At 48.8% G+C, this 27,214-nt stretch overlaps 1 protein-coding gene across 1 annotated transcript in view; it reads left to right on the top strand.

The window, feature by feature from the left end:
• The window catches only part of LOC140403737 (interleukin-2 receptor subunit beta-like), a 109,721-nt gene that overhangs the window by 3,689 nt on the left and 78,818 nt on the right, over positions 1–27,214 (top strand). Inside the window, exon 2 of the mRNA XM_072491898.1 lies at positions 18,495–18,550. The gene's annotated coding sequence lies outside the window, so the exon portion shown is untranslated. The remainder of the gene's footprint in view (positions 1–18,494; positions 18,551–27,214) is intronic.

Genomic DNA, 27,214 nt, shown 5'->3' with positions numbered 1-27,214 from the left:
AACACAGGCATACTCACTCACTCACACACACACACACACCAGCACAGACATACTCACTCACTCACTCACTCACACACACACACCAACACAGACATACTCACTCACTCACACACACACACCAACACAGGCATACTCACTCACTCACACACACACACACACCAGCACAGACATACTCACTCACTCACACACACACACCAACACAGACATACTCACTCACTCACTCACTCACACACACACACCAACACAGGCATACTCACTCACTCACACACACACACACACCAGCACAGACATACTCACTCACTCACACACACACACCAACACAGACATACTCACTCACTCACTCACTCACACACACACACCAACACAGGCATACTCACTCACTCACACACACACACACACACACACCAACACAGACATACTCACTCACTCACACACACACACACCAACACAGACATACTCACTCACTCACACTCACACACACACACACACACACCAACACAGACATACTCACTCACTCACACTCACACACACACACACACACACCAACACAGACATACTCACTCACTCACACTCACACACACACTAACACAGGCATACTTACTCACTCACACTCACACACACACCAACACAGGCATACTCACTCACTCACTCACACTCACACACACACTAACACAGGCATACTCACTCACTCACACACACCAACACAGACATACTCACTCACTCACTCACTCACACACACACCAACACAGACATACTCACTCACTCACTCACACACACACACACCAACACAGACATACTCACTCACTCACTCACACACACACACCAACACAGGCATACTCACTCACTCACTCACTCACACACACACACACACACCAACACAGGCATACTCACTCACTCACACACACCAACACAGACATACTCACTCACTCACTCACTCACACACACACACCAACACAGACATACTCACTCACTCACTCACACACACACACACCAACACAGACATACTCACTCACTCACTCACACACACACACCAACACAGGCATACTCACTCACTCACTCACTCACACACACACACACACACCAACACAGACATACTCACTCACTCACTCACACACACACACCAACACAGGCATACTCACTCACTCACTCACTCACACACACACACACACACACCAACACAGGCATACCCACTCACACACACACACACACACCAACACAGGCATACTCACTCACTCACTCACTCACACACACACACACTAACACAGACATACTCACTCACTCACTCACTCACACACACACACACACCAACACAGGCATACTCACTCACTCACACACACACACACAGGCATACTCACTCACTCACACACTCACTCACACACACAGGCATACTCACTCACTCACTCACACACACCAACACAGGCATACTCACTCACTCACACACACACACACACACACACACACACTCACTCACACACACACACCAACACAGGCATACTCACTCACTCACACACACACACACACACACACTAACACAGACATACTCACTCACTCACTCACACACACACACACACTAACACAGGCATACTCACTCACTCACACACACACACACACACTAACACAGACATACTCACTCACTCACACACACACACACACACTAACACAGACATACTCACTCACTCACACACACACACACTAACACAGGCATACTCACTCACTCACACACACACACACACACCAACACAGGCATGCTCACTCACTCACACACACTGACACACACACACACACAAACACACAAACTCACACTCATACACACACACATGGTCTATGTTCACTTTGAGAAGGACAATGCTATGGGCAGAAAGGAGGCCCCCTCGATGGGTTGTGTGGCGGGTGGGGGCGGGGGGGCGGGGGGGGGGGGCAGTGCAAGCGGGTGAAAGGAATTGTTGTCTCTGTGAGATTTGAGGCTATTTTAACTCCCGGGTCCTAATTGAATGAAACAGGACAGTCCCTAACACGACAACAGCACGAGTCACGTCAGGACAGAGAGGGTGGGAGCACAAATCGGGTCCTGAGGCAGCACCCGTGTCGGCCGATCTCAACCCAACTCCTCCTGAAATGAATGAGCTTCGCTGTCCTCCACTTTGCACCAGTTTGTCGACTTCATTCTGACAAGATTCATTTACCTCAGCTGCTAATCGTTGGAGCTTGTTCAGAGTGACACAAAGTTGGTCATTTTGTTTTCCGTCGTTTTGATATTGGGTGGCCTGGTAGTCACAGCTGCCCGTGCCGCCAGGGGTATGGGTTCCCAGTACTGCTGGCACAGTTGTCTCCTGTGGAGGGATCACCCCTGTGCCCGGACAATGCCCCAGTACTAATACAGTGGGGTGCAGTTCTCTATCAATGTTGACAGTGAGGGTGTAGTCCTTGTCTTGTGAAATCACTTCATTTAAAGCACGGTTATTATCATAGAATTTACATTGCAGAGGAGGCCATTCGGCCCATCGAGTCTGCACCGGCTCTTGGAAAGAGCACCCTACCCAAGGTCAACACCTCCACCCTATCCCCATAACCCAGAAACCCCACCCAACACAAAGGGCAATTTTGGACACTAAGGGCAATTTAGCATGGCCAATCCACCTAACCCGCACATCTTTGGACTGGTAGGAGGAAACCGGAGCACCCGGAGGAAACCCACGCAGACACGGGGAGAACGTGCAGACTCCGCACAGACAGTGACCCAGTGGGGAATCGAACCTGGGACCCTGGCGCTGTGAAGCCACAGTGCTATCCACAATGCTACTATCCATTTTGCGTTTGTTTTTAACAAATGCCAACATTTAGAACCTCACCTGTAATCCCTAACAGCACAGTGGGCGTACCTACACCACAGGCACTGCAGAGGTCCAAGAAGGCGACTCACCACATCTTCTCAAGGAATGGGCAAAAAACGTCGGCCTAGCCTGCGCCGCCCACATCGCCAAATGAATAAAAATAAATAAAATAATCGGCACATGAACAGTCTAAAGGGGCAATGAGGAGAAACGTTCCTCGTTCAGGGAGTTGTTGGGATTGGGAAAATTCAATTTGAAATGGTGGATGCTGCTTCCAGCAATGAAAGGAATTTGGGAAGACATGTGTGAGGAACCTACGGAGTCACAGCATGGTGCTCAATGCAACTGCTCTTTCAAAGATCTAGCAGGGGCCCGAAAGGCCAAATCGCCTCCTTCTGTGCTGTAAGATGCTGTGATGTATGCCTCTCCATTTGTAGGCTCTTTGGTTTGAGCATATCTGATGCCAGTGAATTTTGAGAGGTGGCAGGTGACGTGAGTTCCCTCCTGTTGGGGGTCAGCTGAGCTTTCGTTGCTGGGGTAATTTCACCCCAACATTTCCCCAGCCTTCCCCACTCAACTAATACCCCCCCCCCCCCTCCCTCCCCCCCTCTCCACTTCGTCCAAAATACATCACTATTTGCTGTTGAAGGAAATGAAAATCGCTTATTGTCACAAGTAGGCTTCAAATGAAGTTACTGTGAAAAGCCCCTAGTCGCCACATTCCGGCGCCTGTTACGGGAATTGAACTGTGCTGCTGGCCTGCCTTGGTCTGCTTTCAAAGCCAGCGATTTAGCCCTGTGCTAAACAGCCCAAGCTGTCATATTGTCACTACGTATAGCCATCAACTGCCCCAGACAATGTCCATTACACGTTATCGACCAACATCTCTATATCCTGTTCTTGGAATTCCCGTGGATTTACGAAAAAGCTTTGAGTGGTCCTTCACGCATGAAGGAAAAATATTCTCCAATTTGCATTGGGAATGTTTGCCTCAGGTATTTCAGGAGGACTTAAGGAAGCTCCTCGTACACATGGCATTGGGTGGACCGGTTTCCACTTTCATTAGCACGCTACTATGGGCTGAAGAGAAGTAGCGAAATGGTACACGGGAAGCGATTCCCGATTCGGGTAAACATGGATAGCGGGTGGAGTGATCGTGCATTCCTTCCAGATGTCGGTTGCTGTAAACTGAAGGACCTTGGGCAATCAGACCTGGTTATCCTAAAATGGGAAAAGTTCCCGTTTTAACGGACAGCAAGAGATTGGTGAAGAGTATGGAATCTGGCAGCTCCTCCGTAGAGCCAACAGGCAGGGATACATAGTTCCTTTCTTGCTGCCTGTACACGACTAAGAACTTCGTTGTAATTGTCTAAACCCATTCCAACCAACAGAGAGAGAGGAAACCTTCATTCATCGGGACAGAAGTAAGCCATTCAGATCCTCAGATTTGCTCAGCCATTCAAGTGTAGCATGCCAAATTGATATCTTCTACCTGCCTTGGTTCCGTATCCACCAGCATCCTATGCCTAACTAAATCTATCAAGTATTGTGGGGGGGGAAAATATGCTGTCAAAGCTTTTTATCTTGTACTCATCAGGTCAGATATGCAAGAATACCAAATCTCAAAGGGGACAGCAATTTATGCTGAGTGAGAAGAGAGTGCAGATTGGTTGGCAAGGGTGCTGTGATTGGTAGAGGGGTTGCCATGGAGAATGCACCAGGGAACAGTTAACTGCCAAGATATTGTATAACTTCAAACAAGGCAAGTTGACTCTGATTGGTCAAGCGAGATTGCTGTGGTGAATGAACCAAGGAATGGCATTCCCCCAAGAATTTGCTTAATTGAAAGAGGCGCAATGCGAGGACATTCTTTTTGTTTGCAAAGGATAGGGCCCTGTGTGTGTGGACACGCGTAGCTTCTAGCACGTGAAAGTGAACCGCACTATGGGCCTGACAGATAATCTTAAATTAGTTGTTTGAGTAAGTCTTAGCACAATCGTGATTGTTTAGTAAGTGCTGTCCAATCACGGAATCACATCTAATGATGGACAGATGTTGTGAGTTTTTCAAGCATGCGCCAGTCGGTACTTTGCCTGTTATGAACATCCAAAGAGACATGCTATTTAATACAATCAATCGCAATTTAGATATTTTCGCTTGACCTCACCGTCCAGAGTTTTTAGGTGGAGAGAGTTCCAGGTCTCCGCTGCTCTTCATATGAAGAAGAATTTCCTGCCATCGCCGCCTGAGGGAGCCTGGCAACATACTGAGAGCATCATCCTCTAATGGGCAGCACGGTAGCCTTGTGGATAGCACAATTGCTTCACAGCTCCAGGGTCCCAGGTTCGATTCTGGCTTGGGTCACTGTCTGTGCGGAGTCTGCACATCCTCCCCGTGTGTGCGTGGGTTTCCTCCGGGTGCTCCGGTTTCCTCCCACAGTCCAAAGATGTGCGGGTTAGGTGGATTGGCCATGATAAATTGCCCTTAGTGTCCAAAATTGCCCTTAGTGTTGGGTGGGGTTACTGGGTTATGGGGATAGGGTGGCGGTGTTGACCTTGGGTAGGGTGCTCTTTCCAAGAGCTGGTGCAGACTCGATGGGCTGAATGGCCTCCTTCTGCACTGTAAATTCTATGATAATCTATGAATCCTAACAGCACTGTGGATGTACCTACATCACATGGATTGCAGGGGTTACAAAAGACGGTTCACAACAGCCTTCTCACAGGCAATTAGGGATGGGCAATGAATGCTGGCCTGGCCAGTGAAGCCCAAGTATGAATGAATCATTGCCAGTGGTTCCAGAATGGAACGATCCTGCGGCAACCTTAGATTCTGCTTTATTTTACCCTTCATTGGAATGAAATGGATAATGTGGCAAAATAAAATAGGCCGCTCCGCAGTCTCACAGGGGTCAAGCCGCTGGCATTGTTGCAACGATATAGCTGGTTAATGTTTGGGGTTGGAACTGGGAGGGGGTTCAATTCCACCGTTTATAGATAAATATGGATTTGTTGTCATGGATAAGAAATCTCAACATCGCCAGGATTGGTCTCTGCGTCGGGCATTCCCGCAACTTCAATAGTGGCATTGCCCAGGTGGCGCCAGGGACCCGGGTTCAATTCCTGACTTGGGTCACTGTCTGTGCGGAGTCTGCACGTTCTCCCTGGGTCAGCATGGGTTTCCTCCGGGTGCTCCGGTTTCCTCCCATAAGGCCTGAAAGACGTGTTGATAGGTGAATTGGACATTCTGTATTCTCCCTCCATGTACCCGAACAGGCGCCGGGAATGTGGCAACGAGGGGATTTTCACAGTAAGCCTACTTGTGAGACTAATAAAGATTAATTAAGTGGAACTTCACCCCCTGGTATCAGGGTTGCCAACCCTTCGGGGGGGGGGGGGCCTGGGGTCTCCGGGTGTTGATGACCAATCTTGCGCGAGCAAAGCCATGGAGAAAGCCACCGCTGGACGCTCAAAACAAAAACCTTTTGTCTTAATTTTCTTTGGCCTCATTAGCTTTCGATATTGAAAATATCAGAGATGGGTGCATTGGGGATTGGGTTTGAGGAACGGCTAAGAGTGAAGGATCGATCAATCCTACCTGGACTCCAAATGAAGCGGAAAACCGGGAACGCGGACATTTTGGATAGCTGTTGGCGAGAGTGGGTGGGGCAGGGGAATTGGAGGTGGGAGATCAATGGACAAGGCCTCCAGGGGTATGTCCCAGTAGAGTTAGCAAGCCTCTATGTAATAAGATTAATGGATCCACCTTAGCGCTTATCAACATCTTTAGGCCTCTCATTCCTAGAGTACTGGAGAAAGACCACATCCCCACTTACCAGCTATCAAAGGGAAGTGGGTTTTACCATGACTGACAGGTAACACGTCACTGATGTACTCTCTAAGCTACGCAAGTCAGGATTACCAGAAACGCGACAGAAGGTGGATGAAACTGAGAGTAAGGCATAGACTCATCAGCTCTGGCAGAGGGAAGCTTTCATGGATGCCTTGTATGTTTTGATTCCCTTTTGTCAGCAGTAATAGAAATCTCTGGTTCCGCTTCCAATTATCGGAATCCACGGTGACCCTTCTGACCCTTGCTATTGGACCATAAGCATCATCCCTTTCATTTAACATAGAACATAGAACAGTACAGCACAGGGGGCTGGGAGAGGGTTCAATTCCACCATTTATAGATAAATATGGATTTGTTATCATGGATAAGAGAATCTCAACATTGCCGGGATAGGTCTCTGAGTCGGGTCATTCCCGCAACTTCAATAGTGGCATTGCCCAGGCAACGGCAGGGAGCCGGGTTCGATTCCCAGCTTGGGTCCTTCAGCCCACGATGTTGTGCCGACCATTTATCCTAATCTAAGGTCAACCTAACCTACACCCCTTCAATTTACTGCTGTCCGTGTGCCTGTCCAGGAGTCGCTTAAATGTCCCTAATGACTCTGACTCCACCACCTCTGCTGGCAGTGCATTCCACACACCCACCACTCTCTGTGTAAAGAACCGACCTCTGACATCTCCCCTATACCTTCCGCCAATTACCTTTAAATTATATAAGAAGGGTTGAGGGAGCTAGGGCTTTTCTCACTGGAGCGAAGAAGACAGAGAGGTGACTTGATAGAAGTGTACAAGGTGATGAGAGGCATGGATAGAGTGGATAGCCAGAGACTTTTCCCCAGGGCGGAAATGGCTGTCACGAGGGAATATCATAGAATTTACAGTGCAGAAGGAGGCCAGTCGGCCCATCGAGTCTGCAGCGGCTCTTGGAAAGAGCACCCTACCCAAGGTCAACACCTCCACCCTATCCCCATAACCCAGTAACCCCACCCAACACTAAGGGCAATTCTGGACACTAAGGGCAATTTATCATGGCCAATCCCCCTAACCTGCACATCTTTGGACTGTGGGAGGAAACCGGAGCACCCGGAGGAAACTCACGCACACACGGGGTGGATGTGCAGACTCCGCGCAGACAGTGACCCAAGCCGGAATCGAACCTGGGACCCTGGAGCTGTGAAGCAATTGTGCTAACCACCATGCTCCCGTGCTGCCCCCTGCCAAACCCAGCTCACCTCAATAACAACAACCCGTGTGTAAGTAAATCAATCCCAACCTTAGTGCAGTAAGATCTCCCAAGATGCTTCACAGGAGCAGGTTTAGAACAAAATCTGGCGCCAACCCACATAGAATATATGAGCAAAAATCTGCTCAAAGAAGTATATTTAAAGGAATGCCCTGAATTAAGAAAGAGACATTGAGAACTTCAGGAGCTTGGAGACTTGGAATCGAGAAGGCGCCGGGGGGATTTTCCAGGCCCGCTAGCCACGGGCGCAAATCCCGTTGTGGTCGCTAATTCCCGCTCGAGTTCCAGAACGGAATATGCACCAGGGAGATCTCAGAATCAGATATTCCCCGCCGCCAGGGTAGTGCCCTGGCTTTGCCCCCTGGCACCCTGGCATGCAGGGCCAGTGGTGGGGGCAGGGCCTCAAGGAGACCCCATGGGAGGGGGGGAATTCTCACCATGTGGGGGTGCCAGCGATGGGGTAGGGGGGCACAGAAGCCCCAATACTGCCGATGTTGGTGGAGGGGGCACTAAAATCCCAGTGCGGGCGATGGTGACGGGTAGTCGGGCTCTGGGTGGGGTGATACCCTTGCACTCCCAGTGGCTCCTGGGCACCTTGGCACTGCCACCCAGGCACCCTGGTTGACATTCTTTTTTTGTGCCAATGAGATTCATTGTCGAGTCACTCCAGCCACATCATTTGCTGAAATCACTGAACCCATTCCAGAATGAGACCCACATTATGAAACACTGCACACTGTTTTTCTTAATTAGCCGCCTCCTCAGTGACTCCCCCAATATTTTCACCTAGTTTCCTGCGGAGAAGAATATCTTCTTCCTTCTTCCTCCAATTTGCCCTTCTCCACTCTCTGCACTACTCCACAGCTATCACTGTCTTTCCTTTGCCACTTTGGAGACCGGATAATGTTTATAACCAGGATCTTTTACTGCCCGATTTCCTGCTCCCTCACCTTGGCAATTTATAGTCATAGAGTCACAGAGATTTACAGAAGAAGGCCCTTCGGCCCATTGTTCCCATGCTGGTCATCAAGCACCGATCTATGGAATATAAGGAAAGTAGGAAGGAACTTAAGCAAGGAGTCAGGAGGGCTAGAAGGGGTCACGAAAAGTCATTGGCAAATAGGGTTAAGGAAAATCCCAAGGCTTTTTACACGTACATAAAAAGCTAGAGGGTAGCCAGGGAAAGGGTCGGCCCACTGAAGGATAGGCAAGGGAATCTATGTGTGGAGCCAGAGGAAATGGGCGAGGTACTAAATGAATACTTTGCATCAATATTCACCAAAGAGAAGAAATTGGTAGATGTTGAGTCTGGAGAAGGGTGTGTAGATAGCCTGGGTCACATTGAGATCCAAAAAGACGAGGTGTTGGGTGTCTTAAAAAATATTAAGGTAGATAAGTCCCCAGGGCCTGATGGGATCTACCCCAGAATACTGAAGGAGGCTGGAGAGGAAATTGCTGAGGCCTTGACAGAAATCTTTGGATACTCACCGTCTTCAGGGATGTCCCGGAGGACTGGAGAATAGCCAATGTTGTTCCTCTGTTTAAGAAGGGTAGCAAGGATAATCCAGGGAACTACAGGCCGGTGAGCCTTACTTCGGTGGTAGGGAAATTACTGGAGAGAATTCTTCGAGACAGGATCTACTCCCATTTGGGAGCAAATTGACGTATTAGTGAGAGGCAGCACGGTTTTGTGAAGGGGAGGTCGTGTCTCACTAGCTTGATAGAGTTTTTCGAGGAGGTCACTAAGATGATTGATGCAGGTAGGGCAGTGGATGTTGTCTATATGGACTTCAGTAAGGCCTTTGACAAGGTCCCTCATGGTAGACTAGTACAAAAGGTGAAGTCACACGGGATCAGGGGTGAGCTGGCAAGGTGGATACAGAACTGGCTAGGTCATAGAAGGCAGAGAGTAGCAATGGAAGGATGCTTTTCTAATTGGAGGGCTGTGACCAGTGGTGTTCCACAGGGATCAGTGCTGGGACCATTGCTCTTTGTAGTATATATAAATGATTTGGAGGAAAATGTAACTGGTCTGATTAGTAAGTTTGCAGACGACACAAAGGTTGGTGGAATTGCGGATAGCGATGAGGACTGTCAGAGGATACAGCAGGATTTAGATTGTTTGGAGACTTGGGCGGAGAGATGGCAGATGGAGTTTAATCCGGACAAATGTGAGGTAATGCATTTTGGAAGGTCTAATGCAGGTAGGGAATATACAGTGAATGGTAGAACCCTCAAGAGTATTGAAAGTCAAAGAGATCTAGGAGTACAGGTCCACAGGTCATTGAAAGGGGCAACACAGGTGGAGAAGGTAGTCAAGAAGGCATACGGCATGCTTGCCTTCATTGGCCGGGGCATTGAGTATAAGAATTGGCAAGTCATGTTGCAGCTGTGTAGAACCTTAGTTAGGCCACACCTGGAGTATAGTGTTCAATTCTGGTCGCCACACTACCAGAAGGATGTGGAGGCTTTAGAGAGGGTGCAGAAGAGATTTACCAGAATGTTGCCTGGTATGGAGGGCATTAGCTATGAAGAGCGGTTGAATAAACTCGGTTTGTTCTCACTGGAACGAAGGAGGTTGAGGGAGACCTGATAGAGGTCTACAAAATTATGACGGCATAGACAGAGTGGATAGTCAGAGGCTTTTCCCCAGGGTACAGGGGTCAATTACTAGGGGGCATAGGTTTAAGGTGAGAGGGGCAAGGTTTAGAGTAGATATGTACGAGGCAAGTTTTTTACGCAGAGGGTAGTGGGTGCCTGGAACTCGCTACCGGAGGAGGTGGTGGAAGCAGGGACGATAGTGACATTTAAGGGGCATCTTGACAAATACATGAATAGGATGGGAATAGAGGGATACGGACCCAGGAAGTGTAGCAGATTGTAGTTTAGTCGGGCAGCATGGTCGGCACGGGCTTGGAGGGCCGACGGGCCTGTTCCTGTGCTGTACATTTCTTTGTTCTTTGTTGTTATTCTAACCCCGTTTCCCAGCACTGGGTCCGTAGTCATGTACGCTATGGCGTTTCAAGTGCTCATCTAAATGTTTCTTCAATGTTGTGACGGTGCCTGCCTCTACCACCCTTCCAGGCAGCGAGTTCCAGATCCCCACTACCCTCTGGGTGAAAAGGTTTTTTCACAAATGCCCTCTAAATGCCCCACACCTTAAATCTATGACCTATGCTCCCTGGTCTTTGACACCTCCAGTAAGGGGAAAAGTTCCTTCCTATCTACCCTACCTATGTCCCTTATAATTCTGTACACCTCGATCAGGTCCCCCCTTAGCCTTCTCTGCTCCAAGGAAAACAACCCCAGCCTAACCAGCCTCTCTTCACAGCTCCAGGGTCCCAAGTTCGATTCCGGCCTGAGTCACTGTCTGTGCGGAGTCTGCACGTTCTCCCCGTGTGTGCGTGGGTTTCCTCCGGGTGCTCCGGTTTCCTCCCACAGTCCAAAGGATGTGCAGGTTAGGTGGATTGGCCACGATAAATTGCCCTTAATGTCCAAAATTGCCCTTAGTGTTGGGTGGGGTTACTGGGTTGGGTGGGGTTACTGGGTTATGGGATAGGGTGGAGGTGTGGACCTTGGGTAGGGTGCTCTTTCCAAGAGCCGGTGCAGACTCGATGGGCCGAATGTCCTCCATCTGCACTGTAAATTCTATGTAAATTCTATGAATCTTCATAGCTGAAATGCTCCAGCTCAGGCAACATCCTGGTGAATCTCCTCTGCACCCTCTCGCGTGCAATCATAGTGTGGCCACCACAATTATGGACCTGCTCAGGACATTGAATGAGCTACAGGAGCCCAAGGGTCGGAATAGTGGGTTGTACTCGAATTGGCAGGATGCGACTAGTGGTGTCCTACAAGGATCTGTATCGGGTCTTGAATATTCCCCATGTTTATTAATGGCTTGGATGATGGGATCGGAATCCACATATCCAGATTTGCTGATGACGCAAACGTAGGCGGCATTGTAAGCAGTGTGAGCGGAAGCATCAAACGGCAAAGATATCAATGGATGATCTGGGCAAAACCGCAGCCAATGGATGTCAGAATAGATTGAAAGAGGATAAGAAGGGGCAAACCTAAATGGTGACAGCCTGCAGGCAGTCAGAGTTCTTTCAGGGGATGTGGGCATTGTTGGCAAGGCCAGCGTTTGTTGCCCATCCCCTATTGCCCCTTTAACTGGGTGACTTGCTAGGCCATTGAAGAGTCAACCACATTGCTGTGGGCCTGGCGTCACATGTAGGCCAGACCAGGTAAGGATGGCAGATTTCTTTCACCTAAAGAGGATATTAGTTTAGCCTCATAGTCATCATTACCAATCTCAAGCTCTCATTTCCAGATTTTATGAACTGAATTTAATTCCCACCAGCTGCTGTGGTGGGATTTGAACCCATGCCCCCAGTGGGATTTGAACCCATTCCCCCAGTGGGATTTGAACCCATGCCCCCAGTGGGATTTGAACCCATGTCCCCAGTGGGATTTGAACCCATGCCCCCAGTGCATTAACCTGGACTTCCGTATTACTAATTCAGTAACACTACCACTGTGCCACCACATAGACGCCGTAAAAGCTTCCATATCGAGAGAATTGGAATACAAGGGAGTTGACGACATGCTACAGCTAAACATATCTGGAGTACTGTGTGCCATCCTGGACATTATACTTTTCAATATTGGCGCTAGGGGAGTGCGGCACAGATTTACCAGAGTGTTGCTTCAACCTGTACTTGAAGGGCCAAAATATGAGGATGGGGTTGTACTAACTAAGGTTGAAATCCTTGAGTCGGTTTGCTTGAAGTTTTCAGGATAATAAGGGGAGCAAATAGAAGAGAGATAAATTATTTCTGCTACTTGAGGGGTCTTCGGACAAGGCAACCTACTCCAAGGTTAGACCTTTCAGCAGCGAAAATGGAAAACATTACGCCCACAGAAAGTGGTGGACTTTTTCTCTATTCTTCCCTGAGATGTGGGCGAAGCTGGCAAGGCCAGCATTCTTACTGCCCATCCCTAATTGCCCTTGGGAAGAATGGCGGAGAGCCGCCTTCTTGAAGTCCATGTGGTGTAGGTACACCCACCGTGCTGTTAGGCAGGGGATTATAGTTCCAACTCAGGATGGTGAGTGACCTGGATGGGAACTTGCAGGGGGGGGGGGGGGGGGGGGAGGGGGGGGATGTACCCATGCACCTGCTGCTCTCGCTCTTCTGGGTGGTAGAGGTCGCAGGTTTGGAAGGCGCTGTTGAAGGAGCCTTGGTGAGTTGCTGCAATGCATCTTGCAGATGTCGCCACTGTGCGACGATGGTGCAGCGGGTGAATATTGAAGGTGGCGGACGGGGTGCTTGATAGACTTTTATAATTCCCTTCCATAACCAGCAACTGGCGCGGTGAGGCAGCAGTGCTAACCACTCTGCCACCGTGCCCCCCCACTTTTGCATTTGGGCGGGATTTGCCAGTTTTTCACGCCAGCGAGATATTCCGGAACCGCCGACAGTACACGGGATATCCCGTTGACAACAGCGGGAATGGTAGATCCCGCTGGCGGGCTGCCTCCGCCGCCGAAAAACACACGGCGGGTGTGTGGGGGGGGGGGTCAGTAAATCCCAACCTTTGTGTCACTTTTGCTTTGTTTGCAAATTACTTTAAATCTGTGCCCCCTCATTCTCAATCCGTTCACGGATCACAGCATTGTTACAGCGCTAAAGGAGACCATTCGGCCCATCGTGTCTGCACCAGCTCTCCACGTGAGCGTTATGACTTAGCGCCGTTCCCCTGCCTTTTTCCCGTAGCCCCCGCGCATTGTTTTTATTCAAATAATCATCTAATACACTCTTGAACGGCTCGATTGAATCTGTCAGGGGCTGGTTAGCACAGTGGGCTAAACAGCTGGCTTGTAATGCAGAACAAGGTTAGCGGCGCGGGTTCAATTCCCGTACCGGCCTCCCCCGAACAGGCGCTGGAATGTGGTGGCTAGGGGCTTTTCACAGTAACTTCATTGAAGCCTACTTGTGATTCTTATGATGATTTTTCACACGTCTCTATCAAATCTCCTCTTTAGCTGCCTTCTTTCCACAGAGAGTGGTAACACTCCCTCACTCTCTCACTTTGCTCGTGCTAATTGCCAACGCTTCCATGAGCTGACAAAGCCGATTGAAACTGATACAGGAATCTACATTCTTGCAAAAATATTAAAAGAATGGGTATCGTTGAAAAAGCCCCAGTCAGATTAAGTGAAACCACAACACGTGGTATTTTTGTCAACTGCACCCTCTGCACTAGCAGATCCGGTAAAATGCTTTATTTTCTCTAAATTAAATGAAACGGGCTTATTATTTTACCCAAATGTCACTCTGACCCACTTCTGGGTCCCTCTTTCTGTGCTGTTTCACAGGGACAACTCGTAAGCTGGCGGAGCGAATGCAACATATTAACCGAGTTTAGACGCTGTTAAAACGTCTGCTCCGTTATGGAATCTAAAACTGTGGGTTCCCCGGCTGGATATTTGTTTAGAATGTGATTGCATTTGTTTCGAATAAACCGTACAAAATCTTCCCTCTGTGCTTATTAGCTGGGGCCGCAGAGAAACAGGCCTTTTGGCCCAACCACTGTGTGCTAATGTTTGTGCTCCACACGAGGCTCCTCCCATTTCTCTTTGTCTAACCCAATCAGCGAGGCCCTGTTTTCCTTTCTCGTTCACACACCTATCTAGCCTCCCCTTAGTATAAATCTAAGTTCACAGTTGCTTGATCATGCAGAATCTGAACATGCTGGTGAAGCTTTTCATCTTGCACTTATCAGGTCAAATGCAGGAGTGCCAAATTTTTCCAAGGCTCCCCAACATATTTTGTTGGTTGCTCGTAATAGGCGAAGCACAGATGGTGCTCAACAATCACCCTCTTGCAAAACCCAACACAAAATGTCGACTGTTAGGTGTGATTTTCCCTAGCGGGCATCACTTGCTGAACAATCCTGAATGTGCTAATGGCTACACTCACAGCCTATTCAAGATAATCGGTCGAGCTTGTAATGTGACTCATTTACGTTTCCTACACCCACACACAGAGATCCATCCTCTGCAAACAAAAGGAATATGCTCAAGCCCTCGCAGCTTTTTGAATTGCCAAGGAGCTTGGCGAGCCTATTGTTCCCCATTGTTTTCTCAACCAATCAGAGGTGACTTGCCAACCAATCCAACACCCTCCGCTCCTGTCTCATGAATTGTTGTGATTGTTTGAAACTTAGCATTCTTGCATTTGTCCTGATGAGAGTAAGATGGAAAGTTTCCGTAACACGTCCCGCTTTGCAGAAAAATTGAGCCTCTGCTATTTGTCTCAACTATCCACTGTTGGAGTAAGTTCCACATTCTAATCAGTCTCTAGATGAACAAGTCTCTCCTGTATTTTCTATTGGGTTATTAGTGACCGTGTTATATTTATGGACCCGGGTTTTGGTCTCAACATCGCTCTCTCCCCACCCTGCCACCCCCTCAAGTGGAAACATCTTTCTGTCTCACCCTTTTAGGTAATCTGCCATGTAATCTCCCAGTCCCCTCCTTTCGGGAGAATATTATTCCAAACCGGTTCAACCTTCCTGATAAATATAGCCTCTCAGTTCCAATGTCGCCCTCTTTCTGCAACTTCTCCAGTGCTGAGTCCCTAAGGGTGGTCGAATCTGACATTGCAAGTACATACAAAATCAGAGAAAGCCCCCCAGAGTCTTTTTTTCAGGATATCTCTGGGTCATTGCATCTGATAAAGAGGCGCAGGGTTAATTTTAGAAAGCGCGAGAGTTAGCACCACACCAAAGGCCTGGGAGTAGACTTTTGGTTTTGGAGGCAATCTGCATCCAGGGTGCAAGTTACTTGCAAAATTGCACACAATTTACGATTTCCGCCCTTTCTCTCTGGTTCTGCCTGGTTCTCATTTGCATATCATCGAATACAAAATCCTTCATGAAACAACACAAGAGGACAGCTGTAGTGGGCTGTTTTCCCCTGAAAAATAGTCCTTGATACATTCCTTGGTAATCCGGTGCAGTTTGATTAATAAGCCTGAAATGCGGCTATCCCAAAAAATACAGCAATTTTGAGCGTCAGTGGCTGGGCCCAGTGTCTGTTGCCCATTCCTTACTTTTTTTTTCGTTCATGGGATGTGGGCATCGCTGGCTGGCCCAGCATTTATTGCCCATGGCTAATTGCCCTCGAAGGGGCAGTTAAGAGTCAACCACATGGCTGTGGATCTGGAGTCACATGTAGGCCAGACCGGGCGAGGACGGCAGATTTCATTCCCTAAAGGACGTTAGATTTCATAGATTTCACAGTGCTGAAGGAGACCACTCGGCCCATCGAGTCTGCACCGGCCCTTGGAAAGAACACCCTATTTAAGCCCACACCTCCACCCTATTCCTATAACCCACCTAACCTTTTTGGACACGAAGGGTAATTGATCATGGCCAATCCACCTAACCCGCACATCTTTGGACTGTGGGAGGAAACGGGAGCACTCGGAGGAAACCCACGCATTCACAGGGAGAACGTGCAGACTCCGCACAGACAGTGATCCAAGCCGGGAATCGAACCTGGGACCCTGGAGCTGTGAAGCAACAGTGCTAACCACTCTGCTACCATGCTGCCCATTAGTGAACCAGATGGGTTTTTGATAATCGACAATAGTTTCATGGTCGTCATTAGACTTTTAATTCCAGATTTTTTTTATTGAATTCAAATTTCACCATCTCCTGTGGCGAGGTCTGAAAGCTACATTGCTCTCTGCGGTTACCCTCGGGCCTGTTAGCCCTTTCTCAGATGCAGAACAGGGAACTCATAGAGATAATTACAACTGAGCCAATTCCCAGAACACAACAAGAAGGAGTTAGGCTAGCCCCGCTACGGAAGACAGAATAGCGAGAAAATGCCAGCTCATCTAGCACAACCAAAAATTAACTTGCAACTGGGACATGCAACTGGGACATGGTCGCCAGGGAATCCACCCAATTTGCCCGGACCCCTCTAAACCACTAGGGTAGCACTCCGGCACCCATGAGCCACTGCAGGAATCCTAATATCTGCGGCCAGGTTCCAACACACAGTTTAGAGAGTAAAGATCTGCACTTATTTTCATTTCTTACATTGATCTATTTTTCCGCCACCATTGACCCCCCCCCCCGCCCCCCCCCCCCCCCCCACCACCACCACCACCACCACCACCACCACCACCACCACCGTCTCCCCCCACTCACTTGGGCCATCTGTTAAATAAAAATAAATTACGGCGGATGCTGAAATCTGAAATATCTGTTCCCTGTTCCTGGTTGCCCTTTAATAATAATAATCTTTATCATTGTCACAAGTAGGCTTACATTAACACTGCGATGAAGTTTCCGCGAAAATCGCCACATTCCGGCGCCTGTTCGGGTACACTGAGGGAGAATTCAGAATGTCCAATTTACCTAACAAAAAATGAAAATCTCCTATTCTCACAAGTAGGCTTCAAATGAAGTTACTGTGAAAAGCCCCCAGTCGCCACATTCCGGCGCCTGTTCGTGGAGGCTGGTACGGGAATTGAACCGTGCTGCTGGCCTGCCTTGGTCTGCTTTAAAAGCCAGCAATTTAGCCCAGTGTGCTAAACCAGCCCTACGCCCCGAAAGCACGTCTTTCGGAACTTGCGGGAGGAAACCGGAGCACCCGGAGGAAACCCACGCAGAACGTACAGACTCCGCACAGTGACCCAAGCCAGGAATCAAACCTGGGACCCTGGCTCTGTGAAGCCACAGTGCTAACCACTGTGCGACCATGCCACTTTGACACACTACTCACCTTTGTCCTGTTATTAACACATTCGAATCTCTTTATGTGCCACCATCAGCACCCTTAATCACCCCTATTTACATTCCCTTTGTCTTTCTGTCTGTGACATCTTTGTCAATCTCCACCTGTCGCTGGCTCTCTATCGAGGCCCCTTCACGACAGTATAAATCTGATCCTATTTCCAATCCTCTCCAGCTTTGACAAAGAAACACCCAGACTCGATCCGTTCGCTCCCTTCTCTCTCCACAGACGCTGTCAGACCTGCTGAGATTGTCCAGCATTTCCTGCTTTTGTTTCGGCTTCCAGCATCTGCAGACATTTGCTTTTATCTTCGGGTCCTGCGCTCAGGAAATGGCGCCAATGAATGATTCTGACGTTGCGCATCCACGATTCCCTAACAGTCAAAGGTAAACGATTGCTGGGTCTGCTGCCCCGCCGTTGCCACAGGGGCAGGGAAAACATCCGGCTCAGTGCTGCCGAGGAGTTCTTTATTACATCCGATGGAGCAGCTGAAACAATGGCGTGCTCAAACATGCACCCTCCTCGTGGCAGCTGCACTTGAGCGTCAGCCGGGATCCTTTTCCCAAATCTCCGAGCTTCCACTCCACAATCCGTTCACTCCGAGCCTGGCGTGTGAATGAGGCTGTCCCAGTCGGTCCGAGTGATATTCTTTGAAGGGAAATCAGAGTCCAAAATTCTAACCATGACCAGAAATACAAGTGTCGAATTTCGTCTGGGCAAGTAACAGAAATGTGTTTTTATTTATTTCGCAGGTTTTATTTGGGCAGCCTGACGAGCGAGTGTGTTATCTTCACTTTTCTATGTGCCGGTGAGTTTTTTTAAAATGTTATTTACGGGATGTGGCCGTCATTGGCCAGGCCAGGGTTCGTTGCCCCTCCCGTTTTGTTCCTTGAGAAGGTGCCTTCTCAAAACGTTGCAATCCCTGTGGTGTATGTGTGCCCACAGTGCTGTTAAGGAGGGAGTTCCAAGGTTTTGGCCCAGCGACAGTGACGGAATGGCCGATATGGTTCCCGTTACAGTGTTATAGAACAAAGAACAAAGAACAATGCAGCACAGGAACAGGCCCTTCGGCCCTCCAAGTCTGTACTGGTCATGATACCACCCTTGGCCAAGGGTATAGTTCACTCGGGGGTCTGATTTGCCTTGCTGTGGCGACATGCACTTTTACATGAATGTTCTCGTCTAGAGCAATGGATGGTGGTGGTGGTGGGTGCAGGGCTTGTCAATGTACCAGCAATCGTATTCTTTGTCAATTTCATTGTGATGCACGATCAATAATCTCAGAAACGAGATTGGAGACAATTGAAGGCTTTAATACGCTAGATGTTTCCCCCAGCAGCGCAGGTACATAAGAAAGCTGCTGGGGCGGCACGGGCTCTTATACCCCGCCTTGCAGGGTGGAGCTAACCTGCAAGCTTATCCAATGGGAACACGTACATTCTCCACCAGTGGTATTCTGGCATTACTAGGTACCGTAATCCTCCTAACACAGACTACCACACATTGTTAAAGACAGATGATGAGTATTGACTCACCTACAAATTGACACACAAGTGGGTATGTGCCGGCACTATCGAGGCCTTCCATGCTCAGTGGGCACCGTAGGGACTGAGGCGTTTTACTGACCCCTCGCACCACGTTTTGATTTGATGTTTGACGTTTTCTTTGCCGTTCGATTCTTTGATTCGCGCAGTGTCCCTTTGAGGGCTGCGCTTTGATCGGTCCCTCAGTTTGTCCACTTTAGTTTCATTGGTTCAACCCAAAAGAGTGTAAGCGGACCCGGCGGGAGCAATTGAGGGAGGGGGAACAGAAAGAGGTTGTCACACTGCTGAGCTGATGTGAGAATATACTTGCTGAAGGTAAAATATACGCTTTGGACTTATTCTTTCCCCCCATGCAGTGATTGGAGTTACCAGGGCTGGACGAGGATTCAGAGTTTGGGAGGGATTTGGGTAAATGGATGAGAATTGTAAAAATAAATAAGAGGTTGTTAAATAGCCACTGGATGCTAGAGGCGGGACGCCAAGGTTATACTTTCACTATCCGGTGGGTAGCCCGAGTTGGGAACTTTCCGGAATTGCTGGACCGGCCTCGGGAAAAAGGCCCCCAAATCTCACAATCTGTTCACCAGTATGGTGAGGGAAGGAGTGAGGGGGTGTAGGGGGGAGGATTGAAGAGGATACGGGTGCTGACGGCTGAGGTATGGAGTTAGGCCCACCCGCCCCAGAAGCAGAGCACAGGCGGCCATGGAGGTTGCCAGTTAAGTGTCAAGGCGGGCTGGTTACAAGGCCTGCCTTGGTCCTCAGGACCTCACCCTGGTTGTGCTGGAATATTCCAGGACCTTTGACCCTCCCCTCCCCCCTCCCCCACACACACACCTTGAGACCCCAGGAGGTCATTTCTCCCAGGCCTCATGTCCAAAAATAAGGATATTCCACCTGAACAGCTCCACAAATTGGGGAGGTGGGGGAAGAGGTGTGTTGTGGTGGGGGTGGGGGTGGGGGGGGGAGGGGGGAAATACACTGGCCCACTAGAGGAGTCGTTCCACACACACAATTATCAACCACCTATTACGACCCAGACCCCAATACCGGGCAGAAATCCCAATATTTAATTTAACTTGTGAGGAAGGGTACTTTGCTCCAAGATTAGTTCCACGCACAAATAGGGTGTGGTATATTAAAACAAACTTTATTACTATCAGAGGATTAAACTAGCTTTAGCCTCATACAAGAAATAGTTTACAATTACCGGTTAAACAATGCTTAACAATAAAATGAAACCTAACTGCTATCTTTTAATCTCCAATCAAGCAAACCCCATCTCAGGTCAACCTCCACTTTTAAATACAGTTCGCAGACCCAGGAATACTTGCTGTATGCAGATGTCTTGAAGAAAATACTTTGAGAGAAAGATCCTTCAGGACCCAGCTTGCAGATTCTTGTCTGTGTCAAACTATTGTTTAACTTTCCAGGATTTGGCAAAAAAGCTGCTACGCTGTTCACATGTTCACACCCCCAATCCAAACTCACTGTTTTTCTATTCCCAGTCAAATCTTTAACTAAACTTTTAGCAGGTCTTTTCACTTCCCAATCTAAATTCAACATCTGACTGCTCCTGCTCCTGGCTCCTCCCAGTAACCACATCACCCATTAACTGGGTTATAACCATATGGCTAAGGCTAAACACACTGGGCACGATCTATCAGCCATGTTGCATCCAAAACGTAGCGTGACATGGCCGGTAGATGCCAGGAGATCTGTTTTCCGGGATCTACCCTGCTCACCACACCTTGTGGGATCCAATGCAATCTCAGAAGACATCACCATGTCAATCCTGCCCATTGTGGGTAGGATTACTTCCTGGCAAATCTGCATATTAGAGTGAGACAGCTAGTCTCACTCTACTATGCATTCCCGAGATCTAACCAAGTCATGGGATCCAACTCCCTCACCTTGGAGACCTCGGGCAAGCGCTGTTCAGTACTGGTCTCCACAAATGGGGACTAGATGGAACAGCACTCATGGGGGTCTCCAGGGGATCGGAGGCCACCAGTTGCGTGCCCTCTAGCACCCTGGTACTGCCAGCCTGGCAACCTGCCAGTGCCACCTGGGTGCCAGCCGGGCACTGCCAAGGTGCCATGCCGGCATTTTGCGCATGATGGGGATCAGACCCAGGAGTGCCCTGCGCGAGTGAAGGGGCCTCTTATAGGTGACTTGGGGAGTTTCGGGGGTCACGTCGGGGGGGTCAGGGAATGCCAGGGAGCAGGAACTCCTCAGTGCAGAAAGCCGGACTAAATGCAGCCTCGGCCGCACGATCCCCGCTGTTCCCATTCGGGTAGATCGCACCCTGAGACTCTAATTATCTACTCCCCAGGGGACCTTCTTTGTGTAAACAAAATGCCATTGGCCTGATTCAGGTAAACATTATATATGGTTGGAATGAATGATAATCTCATTTTTACAACACTTTAATTGCACCTCTATAGCTAAAGTGTCTGTCTTTTAAGCCAGGACTTTAAATATAAATTACTGCAGCAGATGCATACACACATTAACCCAGGATTTTAACCCTTACTGCACCAAATACATACAATACAATATAGAACTGGAATTCCTCCATTCATCGCACATCCATAAATCAAGGGCGGGATTCTCCGCTAGCCAGCGCCGAAATCGGGACATCAGATTGGGCGGAGAATAGCTTCCGACAGCAAAATCACGGCAGGCGCCAATTTGATGGCAAATCACGATTCTCCGTCACCTCGGAAACAGCGTCAACGCGTTTCACTCTGCCGGATGCAGTCGACACCGTTTGCATATCATTAGCAGGCCCGACCCGGTATTCTCTGGGGCCTCCCCGATTTTCCGTCTTCAATGGGCCGAGTTCCCGACGGCGCGGTTCTCTTGTGCTTTTAAAAATCGTGAAACCGGCGTGGTAGCTGCTGAGGGAGAGGGAGGGGGATGGAAGGTGTCCAACATCACCATAGTTTACTAACAATCGTGCCGCTGGCTGGGGGGCTTCTGCCAGGGTCGAGGGGTGGAGTGGGGGGGGGGGGTGGCCAGGAGGTGGGCTGTGGGGGGCCAGGGTGGACGAGCATGGATCACCATTACCGCAGCCGGCAAGACAAGCATGCAACTGCGCACACTGCAAACAGCCCACTTTGAACCTCATGCCACGGGTCATTTAGGTGTTCCCCCAGGGGACCTCCCTATGTGCCCTCTGGCCCCAGGTGACCCATCAGCTGTATGGGCGTGCTCCAGCACAACCACTGTCATCTTTTTGGCTGGGCTGAGTGCGCGTAGGGAGTGTAATGTGTACGTGCGGCTGCAGCTTGTCAGCCTCCCGAGTGTCGACCACGGACCCGGTGAATCCCGCACCATTTTTCAGTAGAATCGATTGTGTTCCATGCGGCACCGGTGCTAGCCCCTCAACGGTAGCGGAATCGGTCCCAGGTGCGGCGGCAGCTTTTCTGTCGTAAAAGTTCACGGATTCTGCGTTGGCGTCAACACTGAGTTTCAGAAATGGAGAATCCCGCCCCCTTTCTCTGAAGGTGGCAATAATCGCCTGTGGTCAGGATTTGGATATTTAAGGACAGATTACAGAGCTCAGCGCAAAGCGCTCCCAACACCCTGCGTCCATGAATCATGTCGAAATATTCAGATTTTGAGAATGACCTTTCTTTGGTGGAAATTATTGTGCGCGATAGAGCAGACAATGTTTGCCACTTCCTTCCCCGAGTTGCGTAAGTTCTGACGCAACAAAGTTCTGATTCTCCCCTCTCCTGGCAAGGTCAGTACTAAGTGTGAAACATTCAGCATTCTGCGGTGACAAAAATGCCAACAAAATGGAGTCACACCTATGCCTCAGGCAGCTTGCAGTTCCGGCCACGGGAAATAGGTTTAAATTGTTTGTAGGTCAGAGCGAAGAAACCTGGTCCCAGGCCGGTAGAAAAAGGTGATAAATGCCTCCGAACCGTGAGAAACGCACAGCAACAAGTTGGTGCGCGGGACCTGTAGCAACGTAAGGCAGGTGACCAAAAACTGGATCAAAGAGGTAGGTCCTAAGGACTGTCTTAAGGGGTGCCTTAATGGGAAAAGGAGGGGTTAGGGAGTCGGACAAATGTCGGGAAGAAATTCCAGAGGTAGGCATCAAGGGGGCCAATGGTGGAGCAATTGACATCTGGGATACTCGGGAGGGAGCGTAAAACAAGAACAGAAACCTGGGAGGGTCGCCTTGGGCAGTCCCGAGGGGTCGAGGATGACTTGCTTCCACTCCGGGGAGATGGTTGCTGCGGGGGCTGAGTAGCCCAATCCTGGATCCACAGACCCTGCCACAGGTTTGGCAGGTGGTGTTTGATGAGGTGGGTGTGTGGGATGCTCTGGATTCCTAGTGATTGGTTGCCATTGCGGAGCTCGGAGTAGAGCACTTATATCGCAAGTCTTCTGCCGGGCATGCGGATAATGTGGCCCGACCATCGTAGCTGGTTGAGCATGACCAGTGCATCAATACCTGGGATATTGGCCCTAAGGCCGTAATACACAGCAGCAGAATTAGGCCACTCGGCCCATCGAGTCTGCTCCGCCATTCAATCATGGCTGATATTTTTCTCATCCCCATTCTCCAGCCTTCTCCCCATAACCCCTGATCCCCTTATTAATCAAGAACCTATCTATCTCTATCTTAAAGACACTCAGTGATTTGGCCTCCACAGCCTTCTACGGCAAAGAACTCCACAGATTCACCACCCTCTGGCTGAAGAAATTCCTCCTCATCTCAGTTTTAAAGGATTGTCCCTTTAGATTGTGTCCTCTGCTTCTTGTTTTTCTACAAGTGGAAACATCCTCTCCACGTCCACTCTATCCAGGCCTCGCAGTATCAATAAGATCCCCCCTTCATGCTTTCTAAACTCCAATGAGTACAGACCCAGAGTCCTCAACCACTCCTCAGACGACAAGTCCTTCATTCCGAGCATCCATCTTGTGAACCTCCTCTAGAACCTTTCCAAGGCCAGCACATCCTTCCTTAAATATGGGGCCAAAACTTCTCACATTATTCCAAATGGGATCTTACCAGAGCCTTATATAGCCTCAGAAGTACATCCCACCTATTGTATTCTAGCCTCTCTAGCCTGGGAGAGGACACTCACGTTGGTGCGCCTATCCTGCCGGTGGATTTGCAGGATTTTGCAGAGGCAATGTTGATGATATCGCCCAGGGATTTGAGGTGTCTAGGGAGGGTTGTATGGCTAGAAGGGATCACACAGCTCTCACAGTCAGCGTTGCGAGCAATCAGCAAGCTCCTCACTTCACTCGCCCCCACTTTACGTGCGAATCACTTCAGTCATACCGGTCGGAAAGAAAACTACACGGACGGAAATCAGCGGAATGTGGCGACCCTGCGGGTGGGCGACGTTCAACAAAATGTCTCATGGGCCGCACCTGGAACCCAGATGGGCCGCATGTATCCCCCAGGGCTGCAGGCTGCCCACCACTGTTGTAGATGATGGACATGCTTTGGAGGGTTAGGAGGTGAGTTACTCACCACAGAATGTAGCCACAGTATTTATATGGCGAGTCCAGTTCAGGTTCTGGTCAATGGTTCACCCAGGCTGTTGATAGTGTGGGATTCAGCGGACAGCAATGTCACTGAATGTCAATGGTTAGATCATCACTGAAGGTGATCATCGCCTGGTACATGTCTAGCATGAATTTCACTGGCCATTTATCAGCTCAAGCCTGAACACAAACTGCTTCAGAATCTGAAGGGTTGCAAATGGTACCAAACACTTCATAATCACTGTGAGAATGGATGTTACTTTTTTAAAATATTGTTGGGGAAATTTGTGTTGTTCTGTAAACAAGTCTAGGTGTGTGTGAATGATTTAATTAAGCTGGGGAGAAATTAATGGAGTCAGCTTGTCTGAAGAACTGAGAGTTAAAAAGGAGTAGAAGTGCTAAATATGGGCATTTGTAATAAAACTATGGGCAAGTTTTTTTTTAAAGTAAATTGGTTAGGGTTAGGAATTTGCATTGGGAGATCATTCGGGACCTTTTTTTCCCAATGGGTAGTAAAAAGCTTTTACAGCTTACAATGGTTTCATGAGTAAACAAGGGAAAGTTGTTACATTTTATTTGATACCAAAAGCGGGGACAATTGGAAAGACACCAACAGGATTTTATATTTCAAAAAGGTTAAGTTCAAAGAAGTGCTGAGAACACTGGTATCATAGGTGAAAATGAAAGGGAATATGTAAGGAGAAATGCTGAGCTTGGTGTTGGCTGTGTGGGGAAAATCTTCTGGAAACAGACCTCAGGCTTGAAAAGGTGAAGTTGGCATCGGTCATAGAGTCAAGCCAGAAAAGTATTGGTGCGAAAAGTAGTCTTGGTCTGAATTTTTTGATTTCCACAGCCGAGTGGAAAGTGGGTTTGACAGGTCACATGGCATACCTTCATCAAAGCGGTAGTAGTTTAGCCTTGGGTAATATTGTTGGATCTTTTGATAGTTAGACAACTCTAAGGGAGGGTTGCCTGGAAGGTATTTACTAATAGATCTGACCAAGTAGGGAGTCTTTTGGGGCGAGAGGGGTATGTTTTGTAAGACTAAATTTAACTGTGTTACTGTAATCTTGTGCGCTTGTTTTCTTTCCTTCTTATCAGTCAACCTTTTACGTTTAATTTTTCTTTAATCCCAAAACTGTTACTGGATTGCTTGCTGTTGAGGGCAGTGCGTTTTATTTTCTGTTTCAGAATAGCAAAAGAAAAGGGTTATGGCCCTTAAGCCAGGTTTCCCATTGAGATCTGGTTTGCTCAGCAATGGTGTGGTCATAACATCAGCGAACATCCCAAATTTATGATGGAGGGTGTAGTATAAAGGGTGAATAGCTATTATGCTAACAACAAACACACATCATCAGTGATGTCACATGTCTCTAGAACTCTGGAATGTGCCTTCTGCTTATCTGTCCCTGTACATAGCTGTATCTAGTTAACAAACGATTGGAGGTTCCTGCGCATTCTTGATGAAGGCTTATCTGGCTTTGTACAGTCCAGAGGAGAGATAACATTACCCCAGGCAGAAGTGAGTTTAATCAGGAGTGATCGAGAACCTTTGTAGCATAGTTGTATTGCCACTGGACTAGTTCGCCAGAGGTCCAGTGGACACCCAGTTTCAATCCCACCATAGCAGATGGTGAAAATTGAATTCCATAAAAATCTCGGATTAAAAAGCCCGAGGGCCATAAAAGATGACCATAAAACCATTGTCAATTTCTTTAGGTGGAGGAAATCTGCCAGCCTTACCCGGTCTGGTCAACGTGTGACTCCAGACTGCCCTCTGAAATGCCAGCCACTAAGTTCAAGGGCAATTAAGGATGGGGCATTAAATGTGGGCCCAGCCTACGATGCCCGCATCCCATGAAGGAATAAAAAAATCAGACCACAGACTCAGTTTGTGAGCAATAGAGGTGCCAGCCGCCCACTGAAATGTAGACCCAGAATGAAGAAGGTGTGGGCGCTAGCCTGTATTTTCCTGTGCCCCCACAATGATGCCAAACATCTAAGAATGTCCTGCCATGCCTGCAGAGCATCATGCCTGATGGAGGCAGGGTCATTTTTAAAGCACTATGCCACAATCATAAGCCTCCTACTTCAAATGTTAAAGGAATAGCTATTGGACTAAGCAGTATTGATGCAACAGAGCATGCAGAGGAATGCCAAGTGTCTTTCTTGAGTGAATTTGCAAAATCCCAGGGGACCTTTCGGAGTGCGGCTTTCATAGTCAATGGTCACATCCCAATGTTGAGTTGGACGCAAGGAAGCAGCGTTCATTCGCTCTGATAGGGCTGAAGCCTGAATTTTTCAAGCGACCTATAACCTGACTTCATTGGCCAGGCAGTACTCCACTCAAAGGGCCAAGGGCAGATGACGCCAAGTTCCAATGTGATGGCGCGAACTTGCCAACATTGCCCGTT

This window comes from Scyliorhinus torazame, chromosome 29 (genome assembly GCF_047496885.1).
Source record: "Scyliorhinus torazame isolate Kashiwa2021f chromosome 29, sScyTor2.1, whole genome shotgun sequence".
Taxonomy (NCBI): Eukaryota; Metazoa; Chordata; class Chondrichthyes; order Carcharhiniformes; family Scyliorhinidae; genus Scyliorhinus; species Scyliorhinus torazame.
This window is presented reverse-complemented; position numbering and strand designations above follow the sequence as displayed.